Raw genomic sequence first — 16,792 nt, 5'->3', positions numbered from 1 at the left:
AACCTCTTGATGAAAGTGAAAGAGGAGAGTGAAAAGGTTGGCTTGAAGCTCAACATTCACAAAACAAAGATCGTGGCATCTGGTCCCATCACTTCATGGCAAATAGATGGAAAAACAGTGGAAACAGTGTCAGACTTTGATTTTTTGGGCTCCAAAATCACTGCAGATGCTGATTGCAGCCATGAAATTAAAAGACGCATGCTCCTTGGAAGGAAAGTTGTGACCAACCTTGATAGTATATTAAGAAGCAGAGACATTACTTTGCCAACCAAGGTCCATCTAGTCAAGGCTATGGTTTTTCCCGTGGTCATGTATGGATGTGAGAGTTGGACTGTGAAGAAAGCTGATCACCGAAGAATTGACGCTTTTGAACTGTGGTGTTGGAGAAGACTCTTGAAAGTCCCTTATACTGCAAGGAGATCCAACCAGTCCATTCTAAAGGAGATCATTCCTGGATATTCATTGGAGGGACTGATTCTAAAGCTGAAACTGCAATACTTTGGCCACCTCATGTGACGACTTGACTCACTGGAAAAGACTCTGATGCTGGGAAAGGTTGGGGGCGGGAGGAGAAGGGGACGACGGAGAATGAGATGGCTGGATAGCATCACCGACTCTGTGGACATGAGTTTGAGTGTACTCTGGGAGTTGGTGATGGACAGGGAGCCTGGCGTGCTGTAATTCACGGGGTCGTGGAGAGTTGGACACGACTGAGCGACTGAACTGAACTGAAACTGAACTGACATTATATCCACTACTTTGGGCAAGAATCTCTTGGAAGAACTGGAATAACCCTTATAGTCAACAAAAGAGTCCAAAATGCAGTACTTGGGTGGAATCTCAAATGATAAAATGATCTCTGTTTGTTTCCAAGGCAAACCATTCAATATCACAGTAATCCAAGTCTATACCTCAACGAGTAATGCTGAAGAAGATGAAGTTGAACAATTCTATGAAGGCTTACAAGATCTTCTAGAAATAACATACACAAAAAATATCTTTTGCATTATAGGGGATTAGAATGCAAAAGTAGGAAGCAAAGACATACCTGAAGTAACAGGCAAATTGGGCCTTGGAGTACAAAATGAAGCAGGGCAAAGGCTAACAGAGTTTTGCAAGAGAACACACTGGTCATAGCAAACAGCCTCTTCCAACAACACAAGAGAAGACTCTACACATGGGCATCACCAGATGGTCAACACCGAAATCAGATTGATTATATTCTTTGCAGCAGATGATAGAGAAACTCTATACAGTCAGCAAAAGCAAGACCAGGAGCTGATGGTGGCTCAGATCATGAACTCTTTATTGCCAAATTCAGACTTTAATTGAAGAAAGTAGGGAAAACCATTAGACCACTCAGGTATTACCTAAATCAAATCCCTTACAATTATACAGTGGAAGAAACAAAATAAATTCAAGGGATTAGATCTAATAGACAGAGTCCCTGAAGAACTCTGGATGGAGGTACATGACATTGTATAGGAGGCAGTGATCAAGACCATCCCCAAGAAAAAGAAGTGTGAAAAGGCAAAATGGTTGTCTGAGGAGACCTTGCAAATAGGAGAAAAGAAGAGAAGTTAAAGGCAAAGCAGAAAAGGAAAGATATAGCCATTTGAATGCAGAGTTCCAAAGAATACCAAGAAGAGATAAGAAAGCCTTCCTCAGCTATCAATGCAAAGAAATAGAGGAAAACAATAGAAGGGAAAGACTAGAGATCTCTTTAAGAAAACTAGAGATACCAAGGAAACCTTTCATGCAAAGATAGGCACAATAAAGGACAGAACTTGTGTGGACCCAACAGAAGCAGGAGCTATTAAGAAGAGGTGGCAAGAATACACAGAACTATACACAAAAGATCTTCATGACTCAGATAATCATGATGGTGTGATCACTCACCTGAGCCAAACATCCTGGAATGCAAAGTCAAGTGGCCCTTAGGAAGCATCACTATGAACAAAGCTAGTGGAGGTGATGAAATTCCAGTTGAGCTATTTCAAATCCTAAAAGATGATGCTATAAAAAGGCTGCACTCAATATGCCAGCAAATTTGGAAAACTCAGCAGTGGCCACAGGACTGGAAAAGGTCAGTTTTCATTCCAATCCCAAAGAAAGGCAATACCAAAGAATGCTCAAACTACCACACAATTTCACTCATCTCACAAGTAATGCTCAAAATTCTCTAAGCCATGCTGCAACAGTTCATGAACCATGGACTTCCAAATATTCAAGCTGGGTTTAGAGAAGGAAGAGGAAACAGAGAGCAAATGGCCAACATCTGTTGGATCATTGAAAAAGCAAGAGAGTTCCAGAAAATCATCTACTTCTGCTTTATTGACTACACCAAAGCCTTTGACTGTGTGGATCACAATAAACTGTGGAAAATTCTTAAAGAGATGGGAATATCAGACCACCTTCCCTGCCTCCTGAGAAATCTGTATGCAGGTCAAGAATAAACAGTTAGAACCAGATATGGAACAACGGGCTATAATACATCATGAGAAATGCTGGACTGGATGAAGCACAAGCTGGAATCAAGATTAACCACAGATATGCATATGACACCACTCATGGCAGGAAGCAAAGAGGAACTGAGGAGCCTCTTGGTGAAAGTGAAAGAGGAGAATGAAAAAGTTGGCTTAAAACTCAAGATTCAGAACCTGAGATAATGGTATACGGTCCCATCAGCTCATGCCAAATAGAGAGGGAAACAATGGAAACAGTGACAGCCTATTTTTTGGGGCTCCAAAACCACTGCGGATGGTGACTGCAACCATGAAATTAAAAGATGCTTGCTCATTGGAAGAAACGCTATGACCAACATGGACAGCATTTTAAAAAGCAGATACATTACTTTGCCAACAAAGGTCTATCTAGTCAAAGCTATGGTTTTTCCAGTAGTCATGTATGAATGTGAGAACTGGACCATAAAGAAATCTGAGTGCTGATGAATTGATGCTTTTGAACTGTGGTGTTGAAGAAGACTCTTGAGACTGCAAGGAGATCCAACCAGTCCATCCTAAAGGAAAGAAGGCTTGAATATTCATTTTAAGGACTGATGCTGAAGCTGAAACTAATACTTTGGCCACCTGATGTGAAGAACTGACTCACTGGAAAAGGTCCTGATGCTGGGGAAGATTGAGGGCAGGAGGAGAAGGGGACAACAGAGGATGAGATGGTTGGATGGCATCACTGACTTGATGGACATTAGTTTGAGCAAACTCTGGGAGTTTGTGATGGATAGGGAAGCCTGGTGTGCTGCAGTCCCTAGGGTTGCAAAGAGTCGGACACTAATGAGTGACTGTACTAAACGGAACTGAGTGTGTATCTGTTAACTGGAGAAAGAAATGGCAACCCACTGCAATTTTCTTACTTGGAAAATGTCATGGACAGAGGAACCTAGTGGGCTATAGTCCATGGGGTTTCAAAGAGTCATAGATGACTGAGTGATTGAGTATGCACACGTATATCTTTTAATCCAAGACATGATTTAATTTATTCTTCTAATTTGGTAACCATAAGTTTGGCTTCTATGTCCATGAGTCCATTTCTGTTTTGTAAAGTTCATCTGCATCATCTTTTTAGATTCCATATATAAGTGATTTCATATGATATTTGTCTTTCTGTCTATGACTTACTTAATATGATGATCTTTAGGTCCACCCATGTTGCTGTAAATGGCATTATTTAATTCTTTTTTGTGGCAGAATAATATTCCGTTGTATATATGTACCACATCTTCTTTATCTGTTCATCTATTGATGGACACTTAGGTTGTTTCCATGTCTTGACTATTGTAAATAATGCTGCTATGAACCTTGGGGGTGCATGTATCTTTTGAATGAGAGTTTTTAGTTTTTAAATATATATGCCCAGCACTGGGTTTGCTGGATCGTATGGTAGTTCTATTTTTAGTTTTTCAAGGAACCTCTATTTTGTCTGAGAATACACTCTTGTCCTTTAGGCTACTAGTTCTCTGCTTGGATTCACAGAACTACAACCCAGTTATCCTGATCCAATGGGATGATGCTGAAATTATACCAAGTGACTTGGGTCAAACTGCATTTTCCCACTGAAATTTAATTTGCTTATTATTGTTCAAACATAATCAGAAACTTGGATTAGATTAAGGTGGGAACTAGCTTGGAAGCCATTCAAAAGCCTGTAAGACTCCAAACAGAATGAAAATAAATGATTGAATTTGAAAATTGCCATATAAAAACTACTGCTGCTTTTCAATGCATTCTTATCTCTCACAAAAAAACTTATATCTGGGGAATACATTCATGCCTCTCTAAAGAAATATTTCTAAGAGTAGTAATAAATATGAAAACTATTTTGCGTGAGTACTGTGTTGAAGATATAGCAAAATGAACTTTAAATGGTGCTGATTCTCTTTTTTAAAGTTGATGGGCATCTTGCCACTATATTTCCCATTAGGACTGGAAAAGGTCAGTGTTCATTCCAATTCAAAAGAAAGGCAATGCCAAAGAATGCTCAAACTACTGCACAATATCACTCATCTCACACGCTAGTAAAGTCATGCTCAAAATTCTCCAAGCCAGGCTTCAGCAATATATGAACCGTGAAATTCCAGATGTTCAAGCAGGTTTTAGAAAAGGCAGAGGAACCAGAGATCAAATTGCCAACATCCGCTGGATCATGGAGAAAGCAAGAGAGTTCCAGAAAAACATCTATTTCTGCTTCATTGACTATGCCAAAGCTTTTGACTGTGTGGATCACAATAAACTGTGGAAAATTCTGAAAGAGATGGGAATTCCAGACCACCTGACCTGCCTCTTGAGAAACCTGTATGCAGGTCAGAAAGCAACAGTTAGAACTGGACATGGGACAACAGACTGGTTCCAAATAGAAAAAGGAGTACTTCAAGGTTGTATATTGTCACCCTGCTTATTTAACTTATATACAGAGTACATCATGAGGAACGCTGGGCTGGGGGAAGCACAAGCTGGAATCAAGATTTCTGGGAGAAATATCAATCACCTCAGATTTGCAGATGACACCACCCTTATGGCAGAAAGTGAAGAGGAACTCAAAGGCCTCTTGATGAAAGTGAAAGAGGAGAGTGAAAAGGTTGACTTGAAGCTCAACATTCAGAAAACAAAGATCATGGCATCTGGTCCCATCACTTCATGGGAAATAGATGGAAAAACAGGGGAAACAGTGTCAGACTTTATTTTTTTGGGCTCCAAAATCACTGCAGATGCTGATTGCAGCCATGAAATTAAAAGACGCTTGCTCGTTGGAAGGAAAGTTATGACCAACCTTGATAGTATATTAAAAAGCAGAGACATTACTTTGCCAACCAGGGTCCGTCTAGTCAAGGCTATGGTTTTTCCAGTGGTCATGTATAGATGTGAGAGTTAGACTGTGAAGAAAGCTGATCGCCGAAGAATTGATGCTTTTGAACTGTGGTGTTGGAGAAGACTCTTGAGAGTCCCTTTTACTGCAAGGAGATCCAACCAGTCCATTCTAAAGGAGGTCAATCCTCGGTGTTCATTGGAAGGACTGATGCTAAAGCTGAAACTGCAATACTTTGGCCACCTCATGAGACGAGTTGACTCACTGGAAAAGACTCTGATGCTGCGAAAGGTTGGGGGCGGGAGAAGGGGACGACCAAGAATGAGATGGCTGGATGGCATCATCGACTCTGTGGACATGAGTTTGAGTGAACTCCGGGAGTTGGTGATGGACAGGGAGGCCTGGCGTGCTGTGATTCATGGGGTCGCGGAGAGTCGGACACGACTGAGCGACTGAACTGAACTGAACTGAAAGAGCTTCTTGATGAGGGTGAAAGAGGAGAGTGAAAAAGCTAACTTGAAACTTAACATTCAAAAAACCCCTAAGATCATGGCATCTAGCCCCATTATTTCATGGCAAATAGAAGGGGGAAAAGTAGAAACAGTGACAGATTTTTATTTTCTCCAAAATCACTGCAGACAGTGACTACAGCCATGCAATTCAAAGACACTTGCTCCTTGGAAGGAAAGCTATGACAAACCTAGATAGTGTATTGAAAATCAGAGACATCAATTTGCTGACAAAGGTCTGTATAGTCAAAGCTATGGTTTTTTCAGTAGTCATGTAAGGATGTGAAAGATGGACCACAAAGAAGGCTGAACACCGAAGAATTGATGCTTTTGAAGTGTGGTGCTGGAGAAGACTCTTGAGAGTCCTTTGAACTGCAACAAGATCAAACCAGTCAATCATGAAGGAGATCAACCCTGAATATTCACTGGAAGGACTGATGCTGAAGCTCCAAGTTTGGATACCTGATGTGAAGAGCTAACTCATTGGAAAAGACCCTGATGTGAGGAAAAATTGAAGGCAAAAGGAGAAGGGGGTGGCAGAGGATGAGATGGTTAGAAAGCATCACTGACTTAATGGACATGAATTTGAAAAAATTTGGGGAGATAGTGGAGGACAGAGGAGCCTGGTGTGCTGCAGTCCATGGGATCACAAAGAGTTGGAAATGAGTTAACAATCTAACAACAAAAAAACAACTGAATGTGAGTTTTTGTCATGAATGTGAGTTGAATATTAGCAAATTATTCCTTACCTCTCAAGGTGAGAATGATTTTCTTTTCCTTCTTGTTGGTGGAAGGTTTAGTCACTCAGTCGTGTCTGACTCTTGTGACCTCATGGACTGTATCCTGCCAGGCTCCTCTGTCCACAGGATTCTCCAGGCAAGTGTACTGGAGTGGGTTGCCATTTCCTTCTCCAGGGGATCTTCCTGACTTGGGGACTGAACCCAGGTCTCCTGCATTGTAGGCAGCTTCTTTACCTACTGAGCTATGAGGGAAGCCCTTTCCCCTGTGTATCTGATAACCATTTGGCTTTTCCAATTTTAAACAACTTACATCCCCATAATAAAAATAATTTATGCATGATGTATTACATAAGTTTTACCCAATTGTAGTAAACAAATATATAAATTGCACAAATTTATATTTTGGCAGAAGAATCTTCCTGTGAAAGTGTGAAGGCAAACTAATGATCATAGTCATTAGTCCCCCCAAATTCCTCATGCCTGTGTATGTGCTGTTGCTTGTCGGGTCCAACTCTGCAACCCTATGGACTGTAGCCCACCTGGCTCCTCTGTCCATGGGATTCTCCCGGCAAGAATAGTGGAGTGGGTTGCCATGCCTTCCTCCAGGGAATCTTTCTGACCCAGGGATCAAACCTGTGTCACTTAAGTCTCCTGCATTGGCAGGTAGGTTCTTTACCACTAGTGCCACCTGCAAAGCCCAAATTCTTTGTCCCCTGTAGTAATTATTTTTCCCATGCTTCCTGGTCACATCCTATCTTCAGACAACCATTAACATACCTTTTGTCACTATATAGTCTCTAAAATTTCATTTAAGTGATATCATACACTATGTGCATTTTTTGGTCTGGTTTTTTGTTTCCCTAGGATATTTACTTTGAGATTCATCTATGCTGCTACAGTTACTGATAGTTCATTTTTCTATATTACTAAGTACTATGAATGTGCCATAACATGTTTATTGTTTAATCAGTTGAAAGACCTGTGTTATTTTCAAATTTAGGTTATTAAAAACAGTCTACCTTAAAGTGTCATATATTATACCATATTATATATATCATAAGAACCTTTCAGTATTTTACTTCTGTTTCTTTTCTCTCTCAGCCTTTTTGTAGTTGTTTTCATATATAATCTACATTGACTTCATTGCTTTTATTTCTGCTTAAATGTCAACATTTGAAAAAGAGACTAGAAAATTCATATTTCCATCTAGAGTAAGTTTCTTTCTTCCTAAGAATTCCTTTGTTATTGCTGGTAGAAAATGAATCTTTATTTCTCCTATGTTTAAAAAAAGTTTTTCACTGGTATTGAATTGTAGTTTTCATCGTTTGTCTTTTAATACTTTCTTTAAAGATAACTGGCCACTATCTTCTTGCTTGGATAGTTTCCAACAAGAAATCTTTTTTATTATGTAGTGTACCTTAGTGTATCTTTTTTCTCTTGCTGGTTTTAAAATATTTTCTCCTGTTTACAGCTTTTGAGAAGTCTGCTTATCATGAACTTTGATGTAATCTTTTTCCTGTTTCTTGTTCTTAGGGTTATTAATTCATGGAAAGAAATATCTTAAGTGAATTTAGTGAATTCGTTGTTGCTTATAAATAACTAAGAAATTAATCTAATAATATTTTGCAAAAAAATCTTCCTTGGAAGTTATAGCTAATATCCTAGAATTGACAACGTAAGCTAATAGGAGGAAATAATTTCAAATATAAACTTTTCACTGTATGTTTAGTTTTAAATAAACTGTCCATTACTGAGGCTCTACTGTGCCTCAAAATAGTCTACATAAAAGGAAGAATTTGTTACTTATGTGTTATTAAAAGGGGTAGGAAATAGTCTGAAACATTCTGAAAGCTGCTGATGTTTAAAAGCAGAGTTGTTCTATTCATGTATGTATGAGTGTGTGTCTGTGTGTTAGAAATAATCCACGGTAGTATTTTCCAAAACAAAAAAGGCTGACTTATGAACAAATAAAGATTATAGAAAACACAATTAATTCCTCGAGTTCCTGTAACTTTCTTCTAAGGTCTTGTGAATGTCAATCCATTGAATTGTATTGTGGCTGTGTTTCCATTAATTATCATCTTCATTAGTCATTCAGCACACAACGATTGCAACCACTCTGATATGAACAATAGTCAGTGTTGTAAGGCAAATGCCATTAAGCATCATCTTTTTCAAGTCTAAAAATAAACTAAAAAGCAACCAGTTTTGAATCTGTGATTTTCCTAAATTCTTGATTCCTTGGAAATCATTCTAATGTCTTAAGAATAATCCTAATGTCCTAAGGATAATCACTTTTTTCAGGAGTAATGAATCTGAGGTGTAACATATTCTAGATTTGACTGGTTTCTGTTAAATAAATATTAAATTTTTAGGGCAAATCTTAGGTGGAAATAGTATATGATCCCTTTTTTATATCATTAAGTTTGATTTCATAATATTTTGTTTAGAATATTTGTGTCTATGTTCATGGGAGATATTGATCAGCAGTTTAGTTTTCTCCTTCCAGTTTTATTGTGATATAGTCAACATACAGCACTGTGTAAGGTTAAGAGGTAAAGCATAAGGATTTGACTTGCATAAACCATGAAATGATTACCACAATAAGTTTAATGAATATCCATCATCTTATATAGTGTGTGTGCTCAGTCGTGTCCAACTCTTTGAGACCCCGTGGACTGTAGCCCACCAGCCTCCTCTGTCCATGGGATTTCCAGGCAAGAATACAGGATTGGGTTGCCATTTCCCCCTCTAAGGGATATTCCCCACTTAGGGGTCTAAACCACATCTCTTAAGTTCCCTGAATTGGAGGCAGGTTCTTTACCACTAGCACAACTGGGTTACAAATTTCCCAGGCAATAATACTGGATTGTCATATCTGGTCCCATCACTTCATGGGGAATAGATGGGGAAACAGTGGAAACAGTGCCAGACTTTATTTTTTTTGGCTCCAAGATCACTGCAGATGGTGATTGCAGCCATGAAATTAAAAGACGCTTACTCCTTGGAAGGAAAGTTATAACCAAACTAGATAGCATATTAAAAAGCAGAGACATTACTTTGCAAACAAAGGTCCATCTGGTCAAGGCTATGGTTTTTCCAGTGGTCATGTATGGATGTGAGAGTTGGACTGTGAAGAAAACTGAGTGCTGAAGAACTGATTCTTTTGAACTGTGGCATTGGAGAAGACTCTTGAGAGTCCCTTGGACTGCAAGGAGATCCAACCAGTCCATTCTAAAGGAGATCAACCCTGGGTGTTCATTGGAAGTACTGATGCTAAAGCCGAAACTCCAATACTTTGGTCACCTCATGCGAAGAGCTGACTCACTGGAAAAGACTCTGATGCTGGGAGGGATTGGGGGCAGGAGGAGAAGGGGACAACAGAGAATGAGATGGCTGGATGGCATCACCGACTCGATGGATGTGAGTTTGAGTGAACTCCGGGAGTTGGTGATGGACAGGGAGGCCTGGTGTGCTGTGATTCATGGGGTCACAAAGAGTCGGACACGACTGATTTACTGAACTGAACTGAACCGATGCCAGGGGATCTTCCTGACTCAGGTACTGAACCTGTGTTTCTTGCGTCTCCTGCATTGGCAGGTGGGTTCTTTACCACTGCACCACCAGGAATCCTACACATCTTAAAATTTTGAGTTTAAAAAATTGTAAACAGTTTGATTACTTTTTTTTGTAAGTGTGGAGTCACACTGTTTTTCTAAGCTCTTTGTAAACAGGTTTAAGCAGGAGGAAACGGTGAAAGTAAAATGCTGGAAGAAAACTTCCAACATGTTTCTAAAGTTAGTTCCAATTACTTTTCAGTTCAGTTCAGTTCAGTCGCTCAGTCGTGTCCGGCTCTCCGCGACCCCATGAATCACAGCACACCAGGCCTCCCTGGCCATCACCAACTCCCGGCGTTCACTCAAACTCATGTCCACAGAGTCGGTGATGCCATCCAGCCATCTCATTCTTGGTCGTCCCCTTCTCCTCCCGCCCCCAACCTTTCCCAGCATCAGAGTCTTTTCCAGTAAGTCAACTCGTCGCATGAGGTGGCCAAGGTATTGCAGTTTCAGCTTCAGCATCAGTCCTTCCAATGAACACCCAGGATCGATCTCCCTTAGAATGGACTGGTTGGATCTCCTTACAGCACAAGGGACTCTCAAGAGTCTTCTCCAACACCACAGTTCAAAAGCATCAATTCTTCGGCCTTCAGCTTTCTTCACAATCCAACTCTCACATCCATACATGACCACGGGAAAAACCATTGCCTTGACTAGACGGACCTTTGTTGGCAAAGTAATGTCTCTGCTTTTTAATATATTATCAAGGTTGGTCATAACTTTCCTTCCAAGGAGTAAGCGTCTTTTAATTTCATGGCTGCAATCAGCATCTGCAGTGATTTTGGAGCCCAAAAAAATAAAGTCTGACACTGTTTCCACTGTTTTTCCATCTATTTCCCATGAAGCGATGGGACCAGATGCCATGATCTTTGTTTTCTGAATGTTGAGCTTCAAGCCAACCTTTTCACTCTCCTCTTTCACTTTCATCAAGAGGCTTTTGAGTTCCTCTTCACTTTCTGCCATAAGGGTAGTGTCATCTGCATACTGCCCCCATTTTATCTTTCACTTTCTTCTAAAAACCTGCCTTGTTTTGTCTGCACATGTTGAAACCAGGGTGCCTTTGTGGTTCTGTCTGAAAGGACACATCCTTCCTACTGTTTTTTTTTTTTCTCCTGCATTTCTTGGTGTCTCTTGTTCCTTCTCAATTCACAAATCTGATCTCGTATATACTTTATAGAAATAGACAAGACTCTGCAGTCAATGGCATACTCCAGTTTATCTCATGGTTGCATGTTTGTTTTAGCCATTACATCCTTCAACTTGGAAATCAAAAGAAAGGGCAGTGCTCACCTTGGAAGCACATATGCCAAAATTAGAATCATAGAGATTAGCATGTCCTCTGCAAAGATGATGTAAATTTGTGATACATTTGATATTTTCCCACCTGTATGAAAATACATCATTATGGAATTGAAAAATTAAAAAAAAAATGAGATTGTTTCTAAGACATATACATTAGAATAACCAAAATCTAAAAACACTGCAACATCAAATGCTGGAAAGAATGTGGAGCAACAGAGGAAATACAATCATACTGGTGGGAATGCAAAATGGTACAACCCCCTTGAAAGACTGTTTGGCAGCTTTTTATAAAAATAAACATATTCCTACCGTAAGATTTAGAAATCACATTCCTTGGTATTTACCCAAATGAGTGGAAAGCTTATGCCAAGATAGAAACCTGCACATAGATATTTATAACAGTTTTAGTCATAGAACTTCAGTAGGTGAATGGATAAACTGGTCCATCCAGACTGCTAAGTCACTTCAGTCGTGTCCGACTCTGTGCGACCCCATAGACGGAAGCCCACCAGGCTCCCCCATCCCTGGGATTCTCCAGGCAAGAACACTGGAGTGGGTTGCCATTTCCAGACAATGGAGTATTATTCAGTGAGCTATCAAGCCATGACAAAACACAGAGGAAACATAAATGCATATTAGCAAGTGAAAGAAGCCAATCTTAAAAGCCCACATAAGATAATGAATCCAGCTGTAAGACGTTCTAGAAAAGGCAAAACTATAGAAATAGCTAAAAAAATAAAATAAGAAGAGCAATGGTTGCCAGGGGCTAGAGGGGAGGAAGGGATAAGTCAGTGGAACACAGGGGACTATTACAGCAGTGAAACTACTCTGTAGAATACATGCCACTACATTCATAAAAATCCACACAACATATAACACCAAGAAGAGTACAAATGAACTTATGTGGAAAACAGAAATAGACTCACAGCTATAGAAAACAAATTATGGTTACCAGAAGGGAAAGGAGGCTAGGAGGGGTAAATTGGGAGACTGGCGTTGACACATACATGCTTTTATATACAAAATATGTAACTAATAATGACTTTACTGTGTAGCACAGGGAACTCTAGTCAGTGTTCTGTAATGACCTATATGGGAAAAAGTCTAAAAAAGAGTGAATATATGTATATGTATAACTGAATCATTATGCTGTACACTTAACACTGTAAATCAACTACAATCTGATAAAATTTTAAAAAAGAGTGAACCCTAGTGTAAACTGCAGGCTTTGAATGATGGTTATTGTTCTATTCATTGACTCCAAAACATAACAGATTGAGCCCTCTCTTCATGGAGTTCTGATCCTAGTGGAAGATTGAGCCAATAAGATATGTAATAAAAAATTGAATGAAGTGTCTAGTTTATATTTTATAGTCCTTTCTTGTGCAAACAGTTTTTTCTTGTTCTCTCTCTTCTTTACACTCAAAGAAATGCATACATAGAAATGAACACATTAACACATACACCCACAGCTATGCATGTACCTACGGACCTGGTTGAAGGACCTCAGAAGAATAATGATATCTAGGGATACAACCTCTGCTACTTTACGCCATGACTAATTCCCTTCTAAGTGACTTATCTTCCCTTGAGATTCTTTAGAAAATATTGATCCTTAGAAAATAGGTGCTTTATAATAGATGAGAGTAAGAACAGGGGAATATAAATTGGAAAGGTGACTGGGTGACTATTTCCTATGACCTGGTCTGACTTTGAAAATATAAACCTCAATTTATTAAGTCTCAGACAAGAGTATTATTCCAATACATTTTTAACATTACAACTCTGTTTAAAGTACACCCTGTTTTTCAAGGGATAAACTTTAAGCTCTTTGTCATTTGTGAACATGACTCTGAATAGTTACAATAACAAAATCAATAAACTTTAATTCCTTAACAGTACAAAGTGTTATAATGCTAAGTTGAATAATTTATGTTCTTCTTTATTTTTAGTTTTTTTAATAAATTAATTTTTTGAAGGCCTGTGATAATGAGACATGTCAGAAATCTTGAAAAATTATTGCATTAATACCTGGTATGTATTAGGTGTTTTCTTTTCTTTATGATTATTCTGTTTATCTTGCTAACTTCTTAAACTGGCTGTATACTTGTAGACTCATTGCTTTTCCTTTTTATGTAAAGTCTACTACATTTAAGGCCTCAGTGGATAATGTTTTCCATATCCCATAGGTTTTAAGACTTTGTATTTTTGCTATCTTTCGGTAATGATGTTGTTTTTAAATGCCATGTACTCAGTGAGTGATATAAACACATTGTAAATTTAAGTTTTCTATTTAAAAATTATAAATAAAAATCTCATAATTAGAGCAAATCTACAAGAAAATGCTTTCTCCATTTATGCAGATACCGTGTCCTTCCATGGTGGACTGGTGAGGTGTTAAGTCCCCAGCCTGAGGAGCAAGCTGTGGGCAGCAACTGGGAAAGATGGTGATGAAGGGGGCTGGGAAACCCTGTTCCCTTCTCCACTTTCTCTCCACCAAGATATAGTCTCCACCAGCCAAGGACTGTCAGCTGTTTCCACTGGGGAGTGACCTAGCCGGGTTAAGCAGAATTACCATGTTTCCCCTGCTTTTCCACTAGAAAACCAGTCTTATGTGCCAGGCTCAGTTTTCTTGAGGGTTAAGGCTGAGGATGGGCTTCCCTGGTGGCTCAGATGATAAAGAATCTGCCTGCAGTGAGGGAGACCCAGGTTCGATCCCTGTATTGGGAAGATCCCCTGGAGAGAGAATGGCTGCCCACTCCAGTACTCTTGCCTGGAGAATCCCATGGACAGAGGAGTCTGGCGGGTTACAGTCTATGAGGTCGAAGAGAGTCAGACACGACTGAGCAACTAAAAAAAAGGGGCCGAGGATATTCAATCATCTACCTTGTTTTCAGTAAATATAAATTGATCCTATAAACAAATCAAAAATAAATAAGTACATAAATAAGTAAATAAGTGAGAATGAAAAAGCCCTCTTAATTCTCATTTTATTTCCACCTTTTCTCCAAATCTCCCTTTGAGCTCCATTCCAATGGTCATCCTATTTATGTTTTTACAATAAGTTATTCTGAGAATATAATGGTGTGCTCACTCAGCTGTGTCTGTCTCTTTATGACCCTTTTGAACTGTAGCCTTTCAGGCTCTTCTGTCAATGGGATTTTTCAGGCAAGAATACTGAATTGGGTTACCATTTCCCCTTCCAGGGGATCTTCTTGACCCAGGGATCGAACCTGTGTCTCTTGCATTGGCAGACGAATTCTTTACCACCGAGCCATTGGGACATCCCAGAATATAGTGGTAGTGTCTGTAAAATCCTATCATTCCTGGTTAAACAAAATATGACCATATATTGACAATTTCATTTTTATCCCTTCCCCAAAGAAAATGGCATTGTATGAATAAATGTAGCAATAATCCCAGAATATTTTTTAAATGCCAGAGTCACTAATTTCACAAGTGAGTTAGGGTGGAAGCACTACTGGAAAACAAGATGGAGTTAGAGTGGATGTTTCGTCTTTATCCTGTTCTCAGTTGATCATCTGTTTTTCTGTTACCACAGTCTTCCTAATCAACAGCAGTTCCTGCTAGTGTGATTCAGAGTTGAGGAAATCAATTTTTCTTTTTAACATGAAGGTCACAGAATGATTTAAAAATCCATTCACCTATTTAACAGCTTCTCTCTTACTTGGCTGAAAAAACATTTGGAGAGCCACCTGGCTTTTCCTCAAAGCATCGTAAGGCAGCATGCTCCATGGAGAACCAAAGTGAGTATTCTATTTTAAATCAAACATCCAGACATTTTCTCACCCAGTAAAAGAAGTTGAAGATTGATTGTTTATTAGTCTCCTAGGGCCATGGTCATAAATTTGCACAAACTGGTGACATGAAACAATAGTAATGGAATCCATCAATTCTGGGAGCTAGAAGTTTGAAATCAAGGAGCCATCAAGAGAGTCTCCTCTGATGGCTTTAGGGGAGAAGCTTTGCTTACCTCTTCTGGGCTTCTGGTGGTTGCTGGCAGGCCTCAGTATCCTTGGCTGTAGCTGTTCCAATTTACTCCCTGCTTCTGTCTTCACATGGCCTTCTTCCTATGTGACTGTATATTCCCTGAATTTTCTTTTAGGGACACTAGACTTTCAGTTCAGTTCAGTTCAGTCGCTCAGTCATGTCCGACTCTCTGCGACCCCATGAATCACAGCACGCCAGGCCTCCCTATCCATCACCAACTCCCGGAGTTCACCCAAAATCATGTCCATAGAGTCGGTGATGCCATTCAGCCATCTCATTCTCTGTCGTCCCCTTCTCCTCCCGCCCCCAACCTTTCCCAGCATCAGAATCTTTTCCAGTGAATCAACTTGTCACATGAGGTGGCCAAAGTATTGCAGTTTCAGCTTTAGCATCAGTCCTTCCAATGAACACCCAGGATTGATCTCCTTTAGAATGGACTGGTTGGATCCCCTTGTGGTACAAGGGACTCTCAAGAGTCTTCTCCAGCACCACAGTTCAAAAGCATCAATTCTTCGGCGATCAGCCTTCTTCATAGTCCAACTCTCACATAAATACATGACCAAGGGAAAAACCATAGCCTGGACTAGACGGACCTTTGTTGGCAAAGTAATGTCTCTGCTTTTTAATATACTATCTAGGTTGATCATAACTTTCCTTCCAAGGAGTAAGCGTCTTTTAATTTCATGGCTGCAGTCAGCATCTGCAGTGATTTTGGAGCCCAAAAAAATAAATTCTGACACTGTCTCCGCTGTTTTTCCATCTATTTTCCATGAAGCGATGGGACCAGATGCCATGATCTTTGTTTTCTGAATGTTGAGCTTCAAGCCAACCTTTTCACTCTCCTCTTTCACTTTCATCAAGAGGCTTTTGAGTTCCTCTTCACTTTCTGCCATAAGGGTGGTGTCATCTGCATATTGATGCAGGTTATTGATATTTCTCCCAGCAATCTTGATACCAGCTTGTGCTTCTTCCAGCCCAGCATTCCTCATGATGTACTCTGCATATAAGTTAAATAAGCAGGGTGACAATATACAACCTTGACGTACTCCGTTTCCTATTTGGAACCAGTCTGTTGTTCCATGTCCAGTTCTAACTGTAGCTTCCTGACCTGCATACAGGTTTCTCAAGAGGCAGGTCAGGTGGTCTGGTATTCCCATCTCTTTCAGAATTTTCCACAGTTTATTGTGATCCACACACTCAAAGGCTTTGGCATAGTCAATGAAGCAGAAATAGATGTTTTTCTGGAACTCTTTCCCTTTCTCCATGATGCAGCGGACGATGGCAATTTGAT

At 39.7% G+C, this 16,792-nt stretch overlaps 1 pseudogene; it reads left to right on the top strand.

Moving 5' to 3' along the window:
- Positions 1-11,470: 11,470 nt before the first annotated feature.
- On the top strand, positions 11,471-11,568 carry LOC129562221 (U6 spliceosomal RNA; annotated as a pseudogene).
- Positions 11,569-16,792: the final 5,224 nt, after the last annotated feature.

The sequence above is a fragment of the Moschus berezovskii genome, chromosome 5 (genome assembly GCF_049115385.1).
Source record: "Moschus berezovskii isolate FMDL1 chromosome 5, NW_MosBer_1.0, whole genome shotgun sequence".
NCBI classification, from domain to species: domain Eukaryota; kingdom Metazoa; phylum Chordata; class Mammalia; order Artiodactyla; family Moschidae; genus Moschus; species Moschus berezovskii.
The sequence above is the reverse complement of the archived record's forward strand: the minus strand, read 5'-3'. Positions and strand labels throughout refer to the sequence as shown.